The sequence below is a fragment of the Anomalospiza imberbis genome, chromosome 5 (assembly GCF_031753505.1).
Source record: "Anomalospiza imberbis isolate Cuckoo-Finch-1a 21T00152 chromosome 5, ASM3175350v1, whole genome shotgun sequence".
In the NCBI taxonomy this organism is placed as follows: domain Eukaryota; kingdom Metazoa; phylum Chordata; class Aves; order Passeriformes; family Viduidae; genus Anomalospiza; species Anomalospiza imberbis.
In genome coordinates, this window is record NC_089685.1 from 31792088 (window position 1) to 31814970 (window position 22883).

At 40.3% G+C, this 22883-nt stretch overlaps 1 protein-coding gene across 3 annotated transcripts in view; it reads right to left on the reverse strand.

The window, feature by feature from the left end:
* Positions 1–10491, reverse strand: part of TAFA2 (TAFA chemokine like family member 2) — a 184805-nt gene extending 174314 nt beyond the window's left edge. Inside the window, exon 1 of one of the 3 annotated variants that reach the window (XR_010999075.1) lies at positions 9633–10491. The gene's annotated coding sequence lies outside the window, so the exon portion shown is untranslated. The remainder of the gene's footprint in view (positions 1–9632) is intronic. The other 2 variants (XR_010999076.1, XM_068190080.1) reach the window with 2 other exon arrangements.
* Between the last annotated feature and the right edge of the window lie 12392 nt (positions 10492–22883).

Here is a 22883-nt window from a genome sequence, read left to right on the forward strand (position 1 = left end):
GCTTGTTATTAGACAACCACTTAATTTGAAGAATTATCCTAACAAACAGAATATTATCATTACCAAAAGAATATATGAGAATAACACACCAATTCAAAAATGTCCAAGTCTTTGCAACACATATGGAATACTATTTGTGTTTGTGCTCTGGTTTACTCAAAGCATTCTCCTGGGTGAAGAAAGTATATAAACTAATTTTTTTTTTTCATTTAGACAAAGTAAAAATTAACTACCCAGCCAGCCATGTATCTACCTTCATTTTATGTTTTATTAAAATAGCATATGCAGTAGCCTTGTCTATGTTACTGATGACACCATGGTGCCTATTGGACCGATATAGTGGTCTCCATGAGTTTCCAAATATAAATGAATCCTAATGAGATAATCCCTAGTGCATGAAGATGGAGGAATGCTATCTAAATAATGCCACTTCTGTTGCAGAATTGGTTTCAAATTAATTGTTTCTTTCGAAAGCTGTAATTATCAGGAGGAAAGCAGTTAGTCAGAAAAAATGAAGTTAAAAAGTGAATAATGTCTAATAGCTCATTAAATAGAAAATACATTGTAAATTTGGGAATCAGAATGACTTGCAGCTAACTGTGAGATGATGGGTCATGCACATGAAAAGAGACTTTTCTGGCAGGAGAGCAATTTGGTAATGCTGACTGCAGTCTGCATTTACTTGACATTCGGAAAGATCATATGACACCAATGCAGATGAGGTGAACAGTGAAGAGAAAAGGAAGGGCAAGGAGAACGAGAGGAGAAAAAGTTAGGTTATGAGCAGCTGAGGCATGATGAGGAAGGAGAGAATATGAGTGCCATTATTGTGTTCAATTTTTAAAGTGGAAATGGGAATAAGGTGTCATATTAAAGAGACTTGGAGTATTCAAGCAGCTACAGCAATAGTTGAGTAAACATTTTTCTTACAGAGGGATTTTATGAAGAGTTTATTTGATGAATAATTAGCAATTTTAAAAGTTTTCTTCCAATGAAAAAACATAACAAGTGTGTATTTACTCAGTGTCAAATATATCTTCATAATAATGCAACAAAAAAAGCATGTCTGAAGACTATTTGAAATACTTAAGAATAATTAAGCTGTCAAAAAATCCTCAAACCCAAAGCATTATACCACAGTCTCAAAGAGAAAGAAGCTCAGAACAGCTGATTTATGCTTAAACTTTCTCCTAGTACATTTTCCATAAGCAGTGACCCCAACAATTACACAAGGGGACACAGACACAATCAGAACGGGAAAAGGCAGCTATGCATTTGCGTGTACACAAACAGGTGCATGCCAGGCTAGCCTGCAAAAAAAGGAGGGCTAAAGCTGCTGAAAACCTCACAGAGTCATCTAAAGGCCCAATGTAGAAAGAACTGTAAGCTGTGGGCTCAGAATCACATCTGATGCAAAAGCAGTGTACAAGGGGAAGAAAGTTACCTAGAGTTACATTCTCTTATGTTGTTCGGCTTTGGTCACAAGCTGATCTATGTGGTAAAATAAAATCTGGAATACAATCACCAAAATACTTCTATCAATGTACTGGTTTTAGCTGGGATAGAGTTACCTTTCTTAATAGTAGCTCATTGTGTTTCAGATTTGTGAGCCAGCCATGGATAAGGCCACAATACAGGAGGTACACCCCTGAAGGCGCTGTGGTCCAAGGATGAGGCCACACCAGAGCAGTGGAGCACACTTGGGAGTGACCACAGCTGTGGATTAGTCCACACTGCAGCAGATACACCCCTGAACAGGCTATGGTCTATGGACAGACCCATGCTGCAGCAGTGGCAATCAGGGAAGTTCACTCCAATGTAAAACCCTATGGCCTGGTCCAAAGGGACCAGAGATGGAGACTGCAATAGATATACATTTAAATTGCCATAAGCCATTATTTGAGTTGCATGTTACAGTAAGTATTATTGCAAGAACCACACAAACCAGTTGAGGACAAGCTTCAAAACAACCAGTGCAAGGGCAGCAGTGACCCAACCTGAGCTGGCTTTTGTGCCCAGTAACTCCACAAAACAACCACCTCTCCTCTCCTGAGTGACCACCATAACAAACAGAATCCAAGTCAAGGACTAGATTAACTCAATTGGCATTTTGTGGACATTATACACTGGTGGGCCACAGACTAAACAAATAAAAATTGCATATATTAGAGAGTGAGAAGGGAAAAGGGGGGGGGGGGGGGGGTTAATGAGAGGATATTGAACAACATGGGACCTAAGCATGATGTACACTGTAAGAATAAGTGGTAAAGATTGTACTGGGTTTTGCGGGAATACAGTTAATATTCTTCTAGTAGATTTTAAGTTGCTGTATTTTAGATTTGTGACCAAAACAGTTTTGATAAAAGAGATGTGTTTAGTTATTGCTACACAGTGCTTAAACAGCATCGAGGCCTTTTTTCTCTTCCTTACATTGCTCCACCAGTGAAAAAATTGGAGGTGCAGGACTGCTGACCCCAAATAGCCAAAGTAGTATTTCATATCATATGAGGTCATGCTCAGCATACAAAGTCACAGGGAAGAAGCAGGATTTGGCATACATTTCACAAGTCACCGCTACGTGTGATGGAGCTCCACTTTCCTGGAGATGGCTGCACCCCTGCCTGCCAGTGCAAAGTGCTGAATTAATTCCTTGTTTTGCTATCCTTGTGTGTGCAGCTTTTGCTTTACCTACTAAACTATCTTAACCCACTATCTTAACCCAATTTCTCTTAACTCTTGGTAGTTAAGAGAAACTTAACTACCAAGTTTCTCACTGTTACTGTTCCAATTCTCTTCCTCATCTCACTGTGAGGGAGTGAGCAAGTGGCTGAGTGGGCTGAGCTGCCTACTGGGGCTAAATCAGAACAATCACAATGACAATGTTTATAACCAGAATAATAAAATCTCATTGCCATAAAGGAAAAATGAATCTGCATTAGGGAAAAAAACTCCAACATTTCCTAAATCAGAAGCTCAATCAGGATTCATGGCCACTTCTTTATTTGAACATCCATTGCACAAATACCAGCGTAATGCCTTCCTTATGTAGGTTTGGACACTTTGGCAGTTATGCATTTTAAATATTACCTTAATTCCAATGCAAGGTTTATCCCTCGTGAATCTAGACTGAACAGAAAAAAGTGGGATCATAATAATGAGAAATGTCAGTGTACTGGCTGATAATACCATATCTAAATTTAGCATGTTATGTTAGAATATAAATACAATATTTCTTGTGTCTTGATTCTAGTAAGCCCATAGAACTGAACTTATCTCTCACTATTTGCTGCTGTTACCAGATCTTAAGAGAAAACTTCCCATCTTGTTTAATAATAGCTTATTTGTTGCAATGCATAGATTGACATTTTTTTACCCTAAATTTGCACATGTAACAGAGTCTGAAGAGAGGATATACCCCAGAGAGGGTATTCTTCTCTTTTAATGGTGCTGAAACAGATTTTTTTTTCTGAAATTAGGCTCTAAACATGACCTAATTTCCTGCACAAATACCAGAGCCTGATATGCTTAGTCAGAAATTTATATTTTACTTTGGTGCCAGACCAACACCACCATATTTGAAAATTTACATTATTGTAATAGTAGCCTCTAACTTTATAATGCAGAGTACCCATACACCTGTAGAATCTTTCTGAAATTTGCTTGCTGTTACATAGTCTCTCTTCTGAATGTAATAGGATGGAAGCTTCATAAAAGGTGTAGGAGTGGTAAACCACTGAAATAAAGCTCAAGTCTTAAATTTATACCCATAATACAGACACAAACATAGTTATCAAAACAGCGCCCCACCTACATGCCTTCAGCACAGATCAGTCTAAGCAGTTAGAAATATTTATTCAGGCTCACTACAGAAAAGACTTAAATCATATAATTAATTTGATTGGTCCCATTGAAGCCACACCAGCTGAAATGTCTCACATGATCAGACCTTAAGTTTTGCCTCTCTGTACACAGCAGGAACACATCCTAATTTTTCCCAATGATGACTTTTGGGACTTGGACACTTCTACAGTTCAAACCAAACTAAGACTACTAATTCATCTTAGATAAATCATGATACAAGCTTCAGATGATACCCACTTTCATTTCTTACTGGAAAAGATCACATTTCAAACAGTTTACATCATACAAATAGCACAGAAATACATTAGCTTTCCTCAGAGACATCAAGCCATTCTGTGTGATTTTGCAGTGCCATTAAATGCAATAACACAATACCCAGGGACAAACTACCGTTGAGCCTAGAACCTGAAAGGCCAAACAGGTATCTCAAATGGGAACAAACACTGAAAGTCTCAACTGAAAGGGGATCTAGGGTCCATGGTTTGCATGCAGAGCTCACAGCTCTCCCAAATGCACAGTCACGAGGCCGAAGGCAGCACCTGTCCTAAGGCTGCATGACTGCACGTCAAAGGCTTTGCTACAGGTTCTCTCATACACAGTTTCACATGGTGAGGGGTAAGGCAGGGACAACCTGTAACCAGGAAGACTGTTCTGTACAAAGATGCTCAGATGAGCATGAAAATCCACTGGGTGACCCAAGGGCTGAGCCACAACCTCTACCCCGTCCATGACAGAACCTGTCAGACAGAGATGAGGGAGAACACCTGCTAGATAACTGACTGCTTTGTGGCAGGATGGGTCAGAGGCCACAGCTCTGCCTTATCAATATGTGATGCAGAAAATGCAATGAGGGAGTAGAAGAAATCCAATATGAGAATATCACTGCAATTGTGAGAGACTAGTCAGGTCTGTGCTCCTGTCTCTAAAAGAGCTGGTGTGAGACTGCATGTTACTGACAGATTTATTTTAGAAATGTTTTATATCCTGCTTTTAAAAGTGAAAAAAAAAAAAACAAAATCAGTACACTAAGCAACTGCAGTTTGGTTCTTGCAGCTTGGTTCTTTTAAGTAAAGTAAATATGCAGCACTGCAATACTGCCTCCTTGCATTTCAAGAAAGAAATTGCTTTATTGAATCAAGACGGTGATCCATCTAGTCCAGTACCTCATCTTCAAATACTGGACCTTAATATAGCAACAGAAGAGGCAAGAAATATTCCACAGAGAGAGAGGCCAGCATACAACCAAGACTAAAAATTTACCTATTTTAAAAGTGTTTGATATTTACTGACTCGTTTATTAATATTTTGCTATTTATACAACCAACTAGGTTTGTTGAACTGAGATTGTTTATTATTAACTTGTGAAGTTTGCCAATGTAAAGCACTTTCTGCCCCATTAGCTTTGATTTTTGGTGTAAGCATGGAAGAATACCAAACACCCAGGAGTCAAAAAAAGCAATGTGTGCTTTCACCTGAGTGCTACCCTGTCCTGTGGCTTTCCCCTTGGCATTGTTAAAGGGATGCTCACAGCTGAGGCGGCTGGATACAACACTGTCCTGGTGCCAAGAGACCTGTGTTCAAGGTTCCTATTACAAGATCAGCAAGATGTGAAGTGAGGCAACTAGAAAATGCAAGCTATGAACATAGCACAGATTAGGAGGTTTGCTAAACTTCAAAGATGAGGGGGAAAAGCATTTTCTAACTTTTTACACATGCAATTATATAAATGATTCTTCCACACCACAAAACATATAGGAGCTTCTCCTATAAATGTTTAGTTAAGGACTAAGGATCAAATCCATACAAAGCATTTTCCAGTGCTACTTCAAGCAACAGCTTGAAGTGCATTCTACAGATCACTGTACCAATGTATTCGGACAGAAGAAAAAGCTAAGAAAGCTTTTTTCAGTGACTTCATCTCTTCATCCTTTTATCTAATTATGTAGTGTCATGCCATACCTGGTAGCTATGTATACTACTTTAATAGTAACGTATAAGGTCTTTGCTTTCTCTTTTCTATCTCCAAAGTGTTTTTCAAAACACACAACATGAAAGAAGCTATATGAAGATGCCTTGAATTGTTTATCTTAAAAATGTGACTGTTCTGCACTAGTAGTATGAAAAGGTACATCAGTTGGCCATTATTATTTTGTTATCTCTTTTGATAAATAACTCACTACATATGGCAAACAAGAGTGGCTGGCTTGTGTATATAAAGAAAAAAGCATAACCCCACTATCTTCCCAAGTTCTACAAGAGCAAAAGGAGATAGCTCTGTAGCTGTCACCACAAAAAATGAACAACATTACTGTTGATGTTTCCACATTCATTCCTATGTCTGGTGAATGTTATATATCTGAACTTAGTAATGAGGAGAAGTGTTTCAAAGTAAATACTAACAGTTTATAAAAACAAATCAATGAGCCAAATTTCCTGTTGAAATAGCCCTAAGAGTGAACTTCTGTTTTAAAAAAATATTTCAAATGTGAAAGTGTGTACTTACAATGGACTCTGTGAAGCTGAGTATACTATGAAATTGTTTTATCATGCTGGGGAAAAAAAAAAATAAAGCACAAGCAAAATCCTTCTAAGTAGTGAAGGATTAAATTCACACTCTTAAATTAAATGATCTAAGGATAATGGAGCAAATACTCCAGCTGGTTTAAAATGTCAGACCTGCAACTACTCCAAGGGAGCAATGAAAGTCTAAATCAGTTGGGGATAACCCTCAACACAAAAATGGTCGTGAACAGGGACAGGTCAGTATTCAGGTCTGCTGGCATAGGACTCTTCTGTTACATTCATCCTTACACAACTTTTGCCTCAATGCCTTCAAAATTCAAAAGGTAAATGAAAAATATATTTTCCAATAAAAAGCTATTGCTACCTGAATTACTTGGACATGCAATAGAAAAATGATGAAAGACATTTAAATGAGATGTTTAAATACAGATTGAAAATATCTAACTAATTATATTGTCGGGTCTTCTGTTGCTTTAGCCTCTGAATTACCATGCAGTCTTTGTTTACTGCCATTTATCTTCTTTGTTTGATGACATTTGACTAATAAATACATTGATGAATTGCATCTGTAAATGCCATCCATACATCACAAAAACAGGATGTACTCAGTGCTTCTAGCACACTGATGCTAAAGGGTCTTCTTTTATTTGAACTTTCAGTACTTAACAAAGGAAATATTACTGCTCTGCTGGATAAATTTCCTGATTTTTATTTTAATTTTAGTGAGCAGACAGCTGCAGAATAATGTGATTTAATGAAGCATTTCTAATAAAATCCTGCACAAGATAAAACAGAGTCACAGAACCGCCTGCTCACTGATAGTTGTATCATTCAGAATAATTTTTCAAGATGGTGATCACATTTCTGTGTAGATGAGTATTAGCTATTGTGATTTTCTGTCTTCCAAGTCAGTGATTTCCTTTAGTGAGATAACTAGTAAGCACTGTTGCATTACTTATTTATAGTAAACAAAACATACAACATAATAAATGCAACATCTTTCTAGTACATTATTTAGGCTTTACACTTGTTGGTAAGTAGCAACACAGACAGCAATAAATTTTGGTGTGAAGATGCTCAGATATTAAAAACTTCATGGTTATATTTTGCTTACCAAAAATATACTGCCTGTATTTGTAAAGATGTCCTTTATCAAGTCTGTCATCACCTGTGATGAAATCATGAAACTTCTAGGCTGCTACATTTTTCTCTGCCATAACAATTCAGTGTAAAGTATTATTTGCTTTATGTAAATCTAGACAGGGCTCAATGAATCATCACTTTGCAACCTGCCAGTAAAACAATCTCCAATATCCATCTGTACACACATCTATTTACTTTCATTCAGAACAAGTTTTTCATGTATTCCCCACCAGAATAATCAAGTGCACTACAGGCATCTACACATAAAGCTGAGATCCCTTCAGATCATAAGAGATAGGTGAAAAAGTTACCCTGTGTGTCCAGTATGATTAAAGGTACTGGCAGCTTAGTCATCATTCTCTGATTAAAACAGCAAGACAGAATCAAGATTTTATCTCAGTCACCTACTACCATCAGTGTATCTAAAGTTAATACTACATTTTTGAGGGACCTTCTATGTACAAAAAATATGCAGAACCAGTGAGCAGTAAATCTGATTTGCTGTATCAGCTGAGCAAAGCTTTCCACTGAAATTATGGTACTGAGGTAGTTTACATTTAAAAGAATAACTACTGGAAATTGGGATTATGTGAAACAAAACCCACATTATTTTTAATACTGTTTCAGCAGCATCAGCTCTCTGAAATAAAATATTAATAGTGAAATTTATAGTAATTACTTTACTACTGTTAGTTATACACTCACAAAACAATTTAGGCATCAGTATGAGATGACAACACAATTAATGTGAAAAAGTATAATGAAACTTGTAATCTTTGCCACCTCTGATAAAAATATCTTAGTATGCTCTTTCCCAACTTCAGCTAAGCTATCCTCCTAGCATCACTGAACTACTATGTTTCGAGTGTGTACCCAACACTACAGGTAAAAACCTTAATTTCTCAATTTGACTTAAATTAGCCCATAAGGTAGCTTTAAAGTGTTAAACGTATAGTAGGCTGAATGATAAAGTCTGAAACTAGTTGGTAAGACAGAGAAACTAGACAACAATTATCATTTAGTCAATAGTAATTTAAATGTATCCACTGTGGTGCAAAGACCCTACGACCCAGAATCCTTTATGGGGTTTTCAGAGAAAGGAGTTGAGTAGGTTTATTATTTAAATGGACAGTTCTGCAGGAGTCAAAGCATGGTTCTTTAAATACTGAGCCAGTGTCTGCTGGGGGGAGGGTGGTAGAACTGAGGTACTTATAAAAAAAATACTGATAAGCTCCAAGCAAAAGATGGAAAGGGAGAACTGTAACTACACATATGATTTTAAATGCTTTATGCAATCATTTTAACTCCCGTAGCAATTAAATATACAGAAGAGCCATGTGTAGCAACCCCTAACAGGGCAGTGCAAGCTCTTGCTCTTTATTCTTTGCATTGATAACCTGGTATCTGATCCCACAGCTCCGCAGGAATAAAGCAGGTTATTTTAAAAGTTTCTCTGCAAAAGCAACGTGGATAGACAAGGTATGTTTCATACTATACACGCACAACTTGGAGAGCACTACACATAGAGAAAAATGGAGCCATGTCTCTTCCCTATATCGCTTTTTTTTGCTTGTTTGTTTTGTTTTTAGAGGACGCAGAAAGCGACTACCCGCTCTTCCAGCCGTTCTCTTGAAGGTGGCCGATAAAGCGTCCGGGCACAGTAATTCCCAAGTGCCCGAAGGTCCTGCGAGTTAGCGGCCACCCGTTCCATAAAAGATGAAAACCGGGTGGGTTCCCCTGCTCCCCCCGCCTCCCTCTCGGCTCTGTTGAACTGCTCTTTTAAGTAAAATCAAAGAAAATTAAAAGGAAAAACAAAAGCCTCGAGAATCGCCCGGCGAAAGGCTGCAGCCGGCTGCTCCAGGTGCCCAGCAGAAGGACGGCAAAGCACCTCTTCTCCTCATCCGGCTTCGTCCAACTTTAGGGCAGCGGGAGGGCGCAGCCCGCGGCAGCCGCTCCGCACACCTCCCGCCTGGCCCCGCCGCGGCCGCTTGCGCCCGCCGCCCGCGGGGTCTCCGCCAGCCTCGAAGAGTATCACCCGGCAGCCCCCCAACGCCCAGACAGACACACAGACAGACACACGACCCTGAAGCGCTCCGCTCACCTACCTGCAGTCCCGATTCTTGCTAGAAATGCCTAGCGATCGGCCGCCTCCCGTCCGGGGGGAGCTCCAGCCTTACCGCCCGGGCATCGCCGGCACACGCCCCGCGCCCCGCCAGCGCTCGGGGGCATGGAGCGGCGCCGTGCCGCGTCCGCTCGGCTCCCCTCGGCAGCAGCCGTCCGCGGGGCCCGACTCTCTCACCCCGCCTCTCAGGGAATACACCAGGAATCCGGCTAAGAGATGCTAGAGGAAGGGTGAAGTAACTGGGAATGGAGAGAAGACTTGAAGTGTTTCTTGTGCACGATTTCAGAGTATTAAGGAAAAAAAAAAAATACAGAGAGAGGACGAAGTATGGTTGAGCTATTGGAACAGCGGAGATGGGTAAGTCCTGCAGCCCAGTACGGCTCCGGCCCCGACGCCAGCTGCGCGTGGTCCCGATTCAGCCCCGCCGGCAGAGGAAGGAGGAGAAGCCGGCGCGTCCTGCAGCAGTCCCTCCGTTAGAGCATCTCTGATTGGTGTGCCTTCCACACACAGCACGACATCCCCCTCCTCCTGCCTCCTTCTCTCTCTTGGGAAAAGTAATTGGAGAGCGAGAGCTTCACCTTCAGCAGCAGCAGCCTCCCGCGCCCAGCCTGCGCGCACCGCACCGCGGAAGGGCGCGGAGACGCCCCGAGCGCCCGGACAGACAGAGGCAGTTCTACGCGCGCCCTCCGCGGCGGGGGGGAGGGAGGAGGTGGAGGGAGGTGGGGAGAGGGAGAGACGCCCTTCTCCTCCCCCGTATTTATCCGGCCACTCGCGGCTCTCCTCCCCAGCCCTTACGAGGGATCAGGTCCCCGCGGCCGCCGTTCTGTCTGACCGAGCAGCGGGGCTCGGCCGGCAGCGCCCGCCGCTGCCGCCCGCGCACACTGGAGCTGGGGCCGCCTCCCCTCGCCGTCCGCTCCGCAGCGCAGCTCTCCCTTCTCTCCTCTCCGCTCCGAGCGGCGGGGCGGGGGTGCGAAGTTTACGCCCAGGCGCGTGTGGCCGGGCAGATCCGCGCGGACCCCCGGCGGCCGCGCCGCCGCTCCCCCGGGACCCCTCTGCCCCTGCGGTGCGAGGCTGGGGCGCCGGGCGGGGAGGGAGCAGCCGGGCCGGGCAGGGCAGGGCAGGGCAGGGCAGGACAGCTGCCCCGGGGAAGGGGGCCCGCGGCTGCCGGAGCAGGGGCGCGAGGGACGCGGCGGCGCCGGCGGCAGCCAAAAACTGGACTGTGTCTCCCTCCAGAGGGAGAAGGGAGTCACGCACGGCAGCTCCGGCGGCGGGAGAGACGAGGACTCGGCCGGGCCCCTCTTCCCTGGGCGGTGGGGTGGCGAGCTTGGTCCGTGTACCTGCACTCAAGAGGTAGTGAGTAAAGGTAGTATGGGTCAGGTCCTAAAGACCTCTTGTATCTCTTAAGACAGCTTTAAAGACGGGTGGCAGGTCATGGTTGTCTGCCACGACTATTGATTAATAAGGGGAAATGTTGCTGAGTGAGGATAATTAAAAGCAGAATATTCTAGTTTATTTTGCTGTGGTCTGTGCCATTCAAAGGGTGGTGCAGAGAAGTGGAGGGGAGAGAGCTAAAAAAGGTGAGAAAGAAACATTGTTTGTTAGTGATATTAGAGTCAAGTTCTCAGTTTTGTCCTGTAATTCTGGTCCACTCCTAGATTAAATAGGGATGAATGCATGCAGTATTGAGAAGTACTGATATACCTGATCATCTGTTAGGTTTTTTTTCAATTCTACAAGCTAGTATAATGGCCAGTTTTCAGAAAAGAACCTTTTGCTCCATTCTTAACTGTGACCACATCTTACCTGATGTTCATAATCAACTGTAAGAAACAGAAGAGGGAAGTGAAACAATTCTCTTTTTGTTATTGTTCATGCTAGAGTTCTTCCATGCAAGCAAACATCTGTAGAATGTTCAAATTTTTTTCAAAAAAATTCAAAAAACTTTTTATTTTTCTAGAGATCCATACAGTCAAAAAAAAAAAAAAAAAAAAGGAGAAGGCAAAATGAAGGCTTAATGTGGACTACTCAGCATGCAGTGATGCAGCTGTAGGATGAAATACAAAGAGGCTGGTATTGAAAGGGCAAGTTAACAGTAGCCTGGTAGGTGACTGTCACGAGCGCTGTTGCAGAAAGCACTGCAGTACACATACATGCCGGATGCTGACTGCAGCCGAATTAAAAGGCTGCTGGTTGTAAAGACAAATATGGTCTTGTCTCATTCATTGGAAGCTGATACAATAACTTCAGAATTTCCCTATTTGGTAACCACATTTCTAGATTTGCAGACAGCTAAAAAAATAATTTAGAGGGAACTGGAAAAAGCCAAGTTTGTGCTGCTATTGGCACCACAATTTCAGGAAAAGAGATAGATCCAGACTAAGTCGATCCACAGGGGTTGGATGCTCCTGCCCCAGCAATTCCAAATGACATGAGGTCCTGAATACATGGTGGAAAGGGTAATCTTTCCAGCTCCCTGCCTCAGTGTAGGACCACAGTGTATTGCTACTCCATTAAAAGCAGTGAAAGCACAGCAAAAATACAACTAGGGCAACTCAAATGCAACTACAGCAGCTGTTGCCCTGTAGATGTGGCAAACACCTTGTTGCTATAGGAGCACATATGTGTATCTTACCTGCATGTACCATTACATTCAAGTTGACTGCATGTTTTAAGACCAGAGGATACTTGGTAGCTTCATGTTGGTGTCCTGCTGTTGCAGAAAACCGGTAAATACACCTGAAGGAAGACACAGAACACTTAGCACCATGTTGAAACAAACAAGTCTTTGCAAACAGCTAAAGAAAACGTAGCAGACAAAGCAGTAAGTAAGCTGACCTGTTTTGAAACCCCAGAATTTTGTCAGTGGAAACATTAAAAAAGGTAGTCTTTGTTTATGTATGATGCTGCTGCGCATGACCATTTCCAAATCTGTTTGTACAACATCTGAAAGTCTGAACAAATCTGCAGTATTCACACACAGCTTGTGTGACACCATGCATATGAAAGCATGTCCTGAGAGACATGCTTTCAGAAAGCTTCTCTGCTTGCTTTTGCAGTATGCTCAACACTCCTGGGAAGAACTGAAATGATCTGTTGCACCTATAGAGTGCAGCTGGTTTTACAGATGCTTACTTGGTAAGTCTGATTCATCTCCAAAGGTGTTTTTGTACATGCTGCACAGGTACAATATGATAAATTTACCATATTCTGGAAACACTAGATTGGCAGTCTTTGTCTTACACAGCCTGTATTTATATCTTTCTGACTGAAAAATCCCCAGCTGAGTACTGTGGCCTTAGAACAAAATGTAGCTATGAACAACAATTATTACATGAATGTTCTCTCTTTATTCCTTCAGCTAGTTTCATTTTTGAGTTAGTCTCATTGTTTCTTACTTTTCACTAATTTGTATGTCTCTTCCACATGCTAAAAGACAAGCATAAAACATGAAAATGGGCACTGGTGTTCGCAACAGGTGTAGTATTTGGAGCAACTTCAGCATTTCTATTTCAAGGTGAATGGCACAGCATAAAAATCAGGAAAGTAAAAACTTGTTTCTGACTAGTTATGTGTGGAACTGGTGTGTATATCTTTTAAACACTAATTTTACTCAGAAGCATGCATGTTCTGAGCTGCTAAATAGAAAAAAAGGAAATTCTATATTTTGATAGCCACATGTAGATTTAGTCTCTAAGAATTGACAGCAATGTCAGTACTTACTGTTCATTAATATCTACCAACAGTTTTGCTCCTTTATCTTTCTGAATAGACTCCTCCCCTCCCACTACTCACCATGCTACTAATCTAAACTAGCTAAAAAGTGCCAGTTTTGACACTGCTTTTCCTTTTAGCAGTTAGGTTCTTGGTTTCTTATTTTGTGCCTAAAGATTAAGATTTTGGTTGGGTGTTCCAACTATATTAATATCAAGCTTCACATACTAAAATAAGCAGCAGCTCAGACCACAGCGCTCACTGGGAATACCTCAGTGTAAGGAGATATATAGTGATGTAGAGCTTGATGTACAGCAGCATCCTAGAGCATTCCTTTATTGCCATCCCATAAAGCTGGGGAAGAGGAAGCAAGGATCTCAAATGTCAGCTGCTGTAAACTATTTGTGGTTATCATCCTGACACTCTGTGAGCTGAGGCAATCCAACAGTGCCTACAAGTCCCCTTTACAATGTGTGTACAGATACACAGACACAGAATCATGTTTTTATCACAGGTGAGAATCTGGTCCACCAAATTTAAGTTCTTTAAAAGCTCTACAACATTCCAGATGTTCACATACAAAAATAAAAGTAATTGACTCCTGAAAAGCTGATGGAAAAGGAAAGGTGATGGAGCAAAGTTATTCTGGGGTTCCTTAATAAGTCTCCCACAGGTATTTACTAAAATCATGCTAGGTATTGCATTTTGAAGAAAAAGAGGTTTTTAACTAGCATGCTGGAATGATCATTGATCTTTCAAAGCTTCCACATAAAATGGAAAAACTGACTGCAAAACAGTAACAAGTAACCAGTCTTTCTTTTCTACAACATTTAAGTTATACAGAGAAACACTATGGTTTAGGGGTTTTACCATTTAAACCCATTCTTCTAAGATATAAATCACATGTACGCTTATGTATGCTAACATAAATGCTGCTTACAGAGTAATGACATCTTCCAGGATGGGGAAAAACAAAAACAATAGCAATAAAAACAAAGGAAAGAAAAACAACCCACAGATACATGTATATTCAAGGTAATTTTGGGAGCAAGAAGACTTTGTTGCTTTCATTCAAGACAAGAGAAGGCTGGGAATCAGAGAGGAAATGGATTGAAAGAGATTTCTGGAAGTCTGGTTGGGCTGAAGATCCCAGTCTCAGTCATGCATGGGCTGACTTCAAAGTTAAATCAGGTTGCTTAGGGCTGTGTCCAGTGGTTTCAGATACCTCCAAGGACACAGATTATGCCTACCACTCTGTTTGTCTCTTTTCCAGCCTTTTACCTCCCTTACTGAAAAGGTTTTCCTTCCTTACATCCAACCAAATTTCTCTGAATTTCTCTTTCTGCCTTTTGTGTCAGTTGCCTCAACTCTTTGCTATGTACTTCCAATAAGCCTCTGGTATCATTTTCCCTGTAACCATCCATATGCAGTTGAGTACAGCAGTTATTTCTCCCCTTCCCTTCTTTAAAGGGCTTGAGCAAACACATCTACCAATTTTCTCATATGTCATGCCTTCACCACTGCTAGGTCACATGGCTGACTCCTGTTCATCTTGTTCACCAGCATCTCCAGGCATTTTTCTGCAAGAATGTTTGCTAGATAGTGTCAAGCTTGTACTGTCCCAGGTGTTGGACTTGCATTTGTCTTTGAACATCATGAGGTTTCTGTGAGTTCAATTCTCCAGCCTGTTTTCAGCCTTCTGAGCAGCAGCATCACCCTCCAGTATATTGACAACTCCCAGCATCTTGGTATCACCTGCTGGGAGAGTTTGCCACTGTCATCCAGGATGCTGGTAAGGACTGTCAGCAGTTCAGCTCCAGTACTGAACACAGGGAAATGCCAGTAGTGACCAGCCACTGCTCTTCAAGCCTTGCAGTTCCATCAATCTGCACCCATTTTTTAAATTGCCCATCCAGCCTAGTCTGCCCAGTTTGGCTATAAGGATGTTGTGGTACACCATGTCAAAAGCCTAACTAGTCAGGATAAACACCCACTGCTCTTCCCCAGACAGACAGCCATTTCATTATAGAAGGCAATTATGTTGGTCAGGCAGATTTTGCCTCTACTAAATCCATACTGGTTATTCCAAATCACCTCCTTGCCCTTCATGCATGTGGAAATTAATTTCAGGAGAATTTTCTGTATAAAATTCCTGCAAAATAACCTGTAGTTCCCCACATCTTTCTTCTTGACTTATTGAAATTGAATATATTTACTATTTTCCTATTATTTGGGATCTTCTCTTGTCACCATGATCATTTGCAGATGTTAGAGAGTGGTCTCATAATGATATCAGCCCACTGTGACATTCACATTCTCTGGACAGAGAGACACAATTCTGTCTCTAAGGAGAAGCACAGAGAGAAGATTATTTTCTTTTCTTCTCTCTGCCCACTCCCTCGGGGCATTTGGACACACCTGGTCCCACAGATTATTGTATGTTCACTTTGCTTAGATGGTCCCCACAGATCGTCTCCCATCAGGGGTGATACTTTACTCCCCCAAACTCACAAAGAAACCCTCAGATGAATGCTGTTTGTCTGATTTACTCCATGGCCTATCATAACATCAGGACCTATGCTACTTCATCAAAAAGAGTAAAATCCCTCAGACTACGAGAACTGTAATTTGTATTCTGAAATGTAAAGATGTTTCTTCCTTATACTTTGTAAAGCACCTAAGCTCCCTAAAGGGGAAAGATTTAAAAACTCCTCATTTCTCATTTGCTACCTCCTGACAAGTCACTGCTGAGCTTTTTAGATCTTTTATCATCATAAGGCACCTTATTTCTCTATGCTTTTGAGACCCTATGCTGCCAGGCACAGCTTCTGAATCTTGATCTGGGTGAAGCATGTACAAAAATGTTAGGTGTTGCAGTATTTTATGCCATGGCCTCTACATTTCTTTTTGAATCTAGACTGGAATCCCTGTGAAAAGCAGAAAAAAGCAGAAAAAAAACCTCCAGAAGAATTCAGATCAAAAGTATAACAATATTTGGCCTCTTCAACTTTTGCATTTAGTCTTAAATTTTCTTTTTAACCAATTATTGACTTGGCTATATTGCATATTTCATAAGTAACAGGTCTGAGCTTTTTCACACCAAAAGGAAGAGTCCATGGGCCAAATACTTGGGGGTGCCTATGGGGCTTTATTGCACAGCAAAGTTGTAAATGACAAGAATATTAAGTGTAGTACCATCTTTTTATTTGAGATAGAGTAAGTATTATTTACGTGTTTGGAAAAAGCCTCAAACTATTCCAGAGGGCAATATCAGCCATTTCCCCTTCTTTTTTTCTTTAAAGAAAACCAACAAGTTTTCTTCTAAAACATCCCTCCACCTGCATCCGTGGGACTAGAAACAGGAAATAGAAACAATCACTAAATCAGGCATCCAGAGAAAGAAAAACAAACAAGCAAACAAATAAAATCAGGACCAAAAATGTTCACATACATCTGTCTTAAATTTGGGTTGCTATATTACAGAGGTCATTAGTGAATGCTTTTTTTCTTAATCTGATACTATATGAGAGTTCCTATTTTCCTGTGTATCAAAAAGCACCCACTCTTGCAGTTATGCTACAAAGAACTCCAAAATTAATCAATGTTTTACCCTTGGTTATAAGTAGATTTCATTACAGTCTTACATTAAAGATTACATTATAGACAAAATAGGAAACAAAGCAGACCTTCTTACCTAATGATTTTTTAAATTCAATTTTAAAATAAATATAATTATTTTCAAAAACATGTATTGAATATATTTTCATCAAGGAGACCTTGTGAAAACCGGAGGTTAGGCAGACCAATAGTAGTAAGCAGGTAAGTAAGATCAATGTGATTTAACAAAACAAATCATACTTATTTTTGTCTGAAACCTCTTTACCAAGGGCAACATGTGTTGGCAGACTTGTGAACTCATCTACAAAAAGGATTAGGCTTCACTGTAAACATTCATGGTGCCATTTATTATCTCATGATGCAGCATTTTCTAATCTGCACAGTGCTGTTTTAAAAACAGGCATCTCACTTTCTGGTAAAAAAGGTGTCAAAACTCACTAGCCCACTTACTAGCCCAATAGGAACTTACTCAGTTCCTTCCAGGCTGGAGATAAACTAAGGCATTGCCAAATTGTTTGCTGAAAAACAAGAGGTCACCCCGGTCAGTTTCCCCCTGTTTTATAGTTACACATTACGTTTTAAACAGTATCATCCATATTGCAGAAAGTAAATTTAGTGAAAGGTAAAGTGTGTTGAATAATTAAATAGGAATAAGTTGTTCTGTTCCCCAGTATTTTTTTCTGATTTTAAATCTTTCTTCCTCTAAATTTTAACCATCTATGTTTTAATAAAGGAAGGGGGAAAATTGCTCTCAGGCTTGTGTATGTGCATTAAAAAACCCTACAAGATGACCTAAAGGTTGTTGAAGACTTTGCATTTTATGATGTTTTAATAGTAAGGCAAAAAGATGTATTCTTATATCATCTTTCTGCATACTGAGTACAGGCAAAGTAGAGATTTCAAAGAGTCAAGAGCAGAAGAAGTAGTATTATTTAGAATATTACCATATTTATTCCAAAACAGCCTTGATCTGAGGAGGGGGGGAGTGGGCAGTGGAGAACAGAACAGGACCAAAACATTAATAGAATACAATTATTTTTAACTGTTATGAATTGCAAATTTCAAGATATTTTCAAATGCATGACCAAAAGGAAATACTTCCTTTTTTTTTTTTTTTTTTTGAGGCAGAAGAGAACTAAAGTGCTTTTCAGCTCGGCTGAAGACAATCAACTATCAATTCAGCATGAAAAAATGCCTTTGAATTAACACAGAATCCAAAAAAACCAGTCCATGTATATAAAAGATTACATTATCTATTTAGAGTTGCTATACCTTTCAATGAGATTACAAATCTAGAGCTAATGGATCACATAGTTAATAGTCTGAATATAAGTAATTTCTCTTCTGTAAATATGGCAGAAAATTATGTATATCTCGAGAGAATTACGGCTCCTTAGATCTTAGTATGTGCAGGGCTAGGAGGTCAGGCTGACTGAGCTGTGCCTTCTGTCTCAAGCCTTTCCTCCTTCATCACACACATGGCAGGAAAAGCTAAAGAAAGGATGTGTGCCTTTGAATTTTTCTGCTTTTATGGCTCCCATTGACAGATTCATTTGAAAGTAGCAGTACAAAGCCTTTTCAGAGCCTGGATTGCATGAGGGCAGAGCACTGTGATGCTGTGGTGGTGCTCAGAAGTCTTCATGTGTGCTACTCTCCAGTGTTAGAATTAAGTCCACCCTCACCTGACCAAATTAGTTTCTTATTACTCATGCTAAACAGTCACTTGTGGATGGACATAAATGACACCACCTGACTCCTGTACATGTATGCCCTGCCTGGCATTCATCATCCTGCCAAAACATTTACCCTGGGGGACTGAGTGCCTCACTTCTGGCCAACTTGCAGAACTCCACCACCTGCCAGATTGTCTCACATAGCAAGTCAGTTCAAATTTCCATTTCTTTTTCACCCACAGGAGATGGTAAACATAGCATAAGCATCTTGGATTGATCTTGGATGTGTGTAATTCTCATTTTCCAAAACACAGCCCAAATACAATGTAAGGATGATAAGCAGTGAGGGAGTTCTAGATCCTTGAGCATATATGATCATAAGAATAATTTTGACATTTTCATTCTGACCAATGATTAATCATGTACAGTTTTCTTCTAAAAACATATTTTCAGACCAGTCATTTCTGTATGCACTGTGATCCTGAAATTCAGTATTCACAACAAGCATAATTAGAATTTTTTCTTGTGGTTGGGGGACACAGATCCATAGTAGCTGCAGTGTCATGCAGGTGTGCTGGCATTTGGCAGCTGGAAGCAAGTTCAGTGCTTAGAGCTTGACGTGGAAACATTTGCTTATCAAGCAGTTCAGAGGTATCTCAGATGTCTGCTCTATACAGAAAGGATAGCCCAACATGCAGAGATGCAGCTGCTAGCGTGATAAACCCACTATATAAATCTTCTTTGTTTTCCTCCCACTTTAAGCTTCATGGCATATCTGTTGCTCCTGACAGCCACCAGAGTTACCTCCTTATCCGTAAGTGCCCTGGTTTTCACTGCCATCAAACACCCACAAATGTCAGCGAAGCCCATAGAGTTCTGGGGGAGGGATTTCAGAAAAATTCAGAGCAAGCATTGCAATGGAGAGGTTTTGCCAGCAGATGTCAGAAGGCAGAACACAGATAACACACCACCTCACCAAATCCTCAAAATGACATTTCAGTCCTTTTATACTTCCCCTGCCTGCCTTCTTCACTCCTTCTCTCCTAGCACATACATGCAAAACCATACAGAAAGAAAATCATTAAGGAAACACTGCCTTGGGTTTTTTTTTTGGTTTTCATTGGAGGCTACACAGATACAGAAGATTCAATACCCTGTTAAGCTTCCCGTCACATATGCAAGGAAAAAAGTTGTCTAAAATTTGAAGTTGCTAAACAAGCTGAATGATAACAAGTTCTGTGAGCTCTGGAATTAATGAAATCTTGTTTTTTATGGATTTTATCTCATGGTTTATTGAAGCTTTTCCTATGCTGTGAAACCTGAAATCTTTGCTTTTTTGTGTAATGGTGATCCCAAGGGACAGATTTTCAGAGAGATGCTGAAACATCTTTTTGTGGCTTTTTTCGTTTCCTCCCAAGCATCCTTTCCTAATGGAATTGAATAAATTTAAGATTACCAACCATTTCTCACATTTTCTTGAAATCACATGGAGCTCCAAAATGCACAAGGCTTTAGTCTATAGGAAACCTAGCAAAAGAAAATGCAAGGACAGCTTAATCTGTTACAGACTCAGATTAATGAGGCCATTTATTTTATAGTATAACTCTGCTAGAATTACTTAAACACCTGAAATTTCACTGGCAATTTAAATGTTCCATTAAGTATTCTGATGATTCCTCATTTTTCTACTAGATTATGAAGTTATGGAATATACATAAATGTGTCTAATTGACCATCAGTCTTTGCTTTAAAACCCTGTTCCTGTGACCTCATGTTAGTAGGTTACCTCTTCTCCCTTGTTTCTCCCACCTTTACAGAAAAGAGAGTAGATAGCAAGAAATGTCATCCTCTACATCATTCCCACATCCCTCCAGCACATCCAAGCAGGCATCACTGATAACAGTGAGAGAGCAGATTTGCCTTCTACTGGTGTCCTGTGACTTCCAGCTGAAGTTACTCTGAATTTCTACAATTATCTCAGTGAGAATAAATGCTTGGCACTTTTCTCATAATGTAAGCTTGTGCTTATTCCAGCTCTTTTGATTATATGTGTTTTTATTATGCCAAATTAACAAGCTTTGTTTTATTAATCTATCATATTTTTAAGCTTTGATTAGTCTAGCTCTTAATATGTACAAAAAATTTGTTTGATTTTATTGGCTATTGCTTAAATTAACACCCTTAAAGTAATAACTTTGTTTTGTGAAGCTGTTTTTTCTTGCATTATAATGGCTACTAATCCTTCCTGACCTGAGATTATATTGCATCACAAACATATAGCATCAGATTTTAAAAATTAAATAGAATTTTTTTGAAGAACAAATAATAATCATAAGGACTCATCTATGTTCATCTATAATAATGATCCCTTTTGAGCTATTTTTACAGAAATGTGTCAGTTCTGTGAAAATTTAGGATGCAGCTAAACACGCTTTGACAAGACTGAAAAGTTAAATTTTATAATTTTCACATTTAAAATATCATTCTCAGCAGATAGATTAAGAGCCATTTCAGTATCTGGTAACACAACTGTGCAATTACTGTAAAATTACTACCACAGTTGTGGTAGTCATAGCAAGCAAAATTTCTTAATGGTACACCTGGAAATAGCACATATAGGAAAGTGCAAGCCAATTTACTCTTAGTGTAAACAAGTTAAAGAATCATGATGACAATTGCTCAAAACCAAAGTCCGTACACCTTATTAATTTTCCAGAGTTAGTTTTGGGTGTGTTGGTTGTGCATTTTGGTGGCTTTTAAAAAATCATGTAACATCAACACAGTACAAGCCAATACAAGTCTTCTCTTCACCCCTTTCCATGCTGTCACAGCTTATGCTTATTCAGCTCACCTCCACTCTCATATCCCTGTCCTAGTTCAAGTTCTGTCTGTGATGGTCAGCTTGTTCTTAATTTTTACTCCTTTCCTGTATTATCAAGGGCAACACATATTCTCATTACACCTTTTCAGGCCAATGAGTCCATTTATGGAGACATCTGAATCAACAGAACCACTGACAGAATATATGAAATTTTAATGTCATAGTTTTACCATGAGACAATATTTTTGAAGCACTTACACTAGTCTTCAAATGCACATCCTGCTTATTCTAAAGTAAACTCAAACCAGCTTACTTGGATTGTCTCTAGAGTGTAAAAGCAGCTTTCCCACTTGCCCTCACAGAGGCCCTTAAAGAGACAAAGAGGTGGACAAGAAATGATGGAAACAGGCTTTCCAGCACAAACTGAAACTAAAGTCTTGGGCTGTCACAGATCAGGAGGGAAGAGCAAACAATCAAGAAAAATGGTTTTGCTCCTAGGAGTGTAATAAGTTAAGCTATCTCATCCAGTCCAGACTGAAAGCACACAAGTACAGTGGTTTTCTAGTGTATGGAAATCCAGACCTTCAGATGTTTTCTTGAATAAATGCAACACTGAGTTATGCCAAGCAAATTACTGTAATAGGCTGTTGGATCCAGCTGAATCTAATTGAAGTTTGTGTGTGTGTCCTGGGCAGATCATGGAGGATCATATTCCAGTATTCCTGCTTGAATCAAAATGTGCAAATGGCTGGGGAGATGGAAATTCACCATTTTCTCAGAAAAAAAATAATGCTATACAAAAGGATAAGGATGCAGAAGTGTGGATGACAAAAGGTTGAACACATTTAGTTTAAAGAAACCACAGTCTCATCCTCAGTTTAATTGCTTCTAGCCTCAAGCACCTTTTCACACCAGATATTTTCCTATATATTCACCCCAAATAGAAAGGGAGAGGAGAGTTTCTGTGAGGCCAACACGGATAATGCACTGAAAATGACATCTCAAGAGGTAAAAATGTATCCACTAAAGCTTCGCCAAAGCGGTCTCTCTCATATCACACTGGTGGCCCTGTGGTCTGCGAGAACAGCACACCGTCCTTGTGCACAGCCAACCCCTTCGGCCGAAGTACTCTCTGGCACTGCAATACAATCAAGGGGGGTTCTCTAAAATGTAGGAAACTGTGTCCCTTCATATACAAATATTAACTGTAAAATAAAAAATGTAAGTATGAGCACAAAAGCTGCAGGACAGTGATAATAGTGTGTTGTGACTCTGACTTTCGTCCACTTCAAAGACCAGGTCCCACTGCTGGTGCAAAGGCCAGGCCTCTCCAGCAACTGTGCTCCAGCACACTCCGGTACTTAGATGCAGGGAAATGGAGTGAGAAGGACAGGGAGGTGTGGGGTAAAGG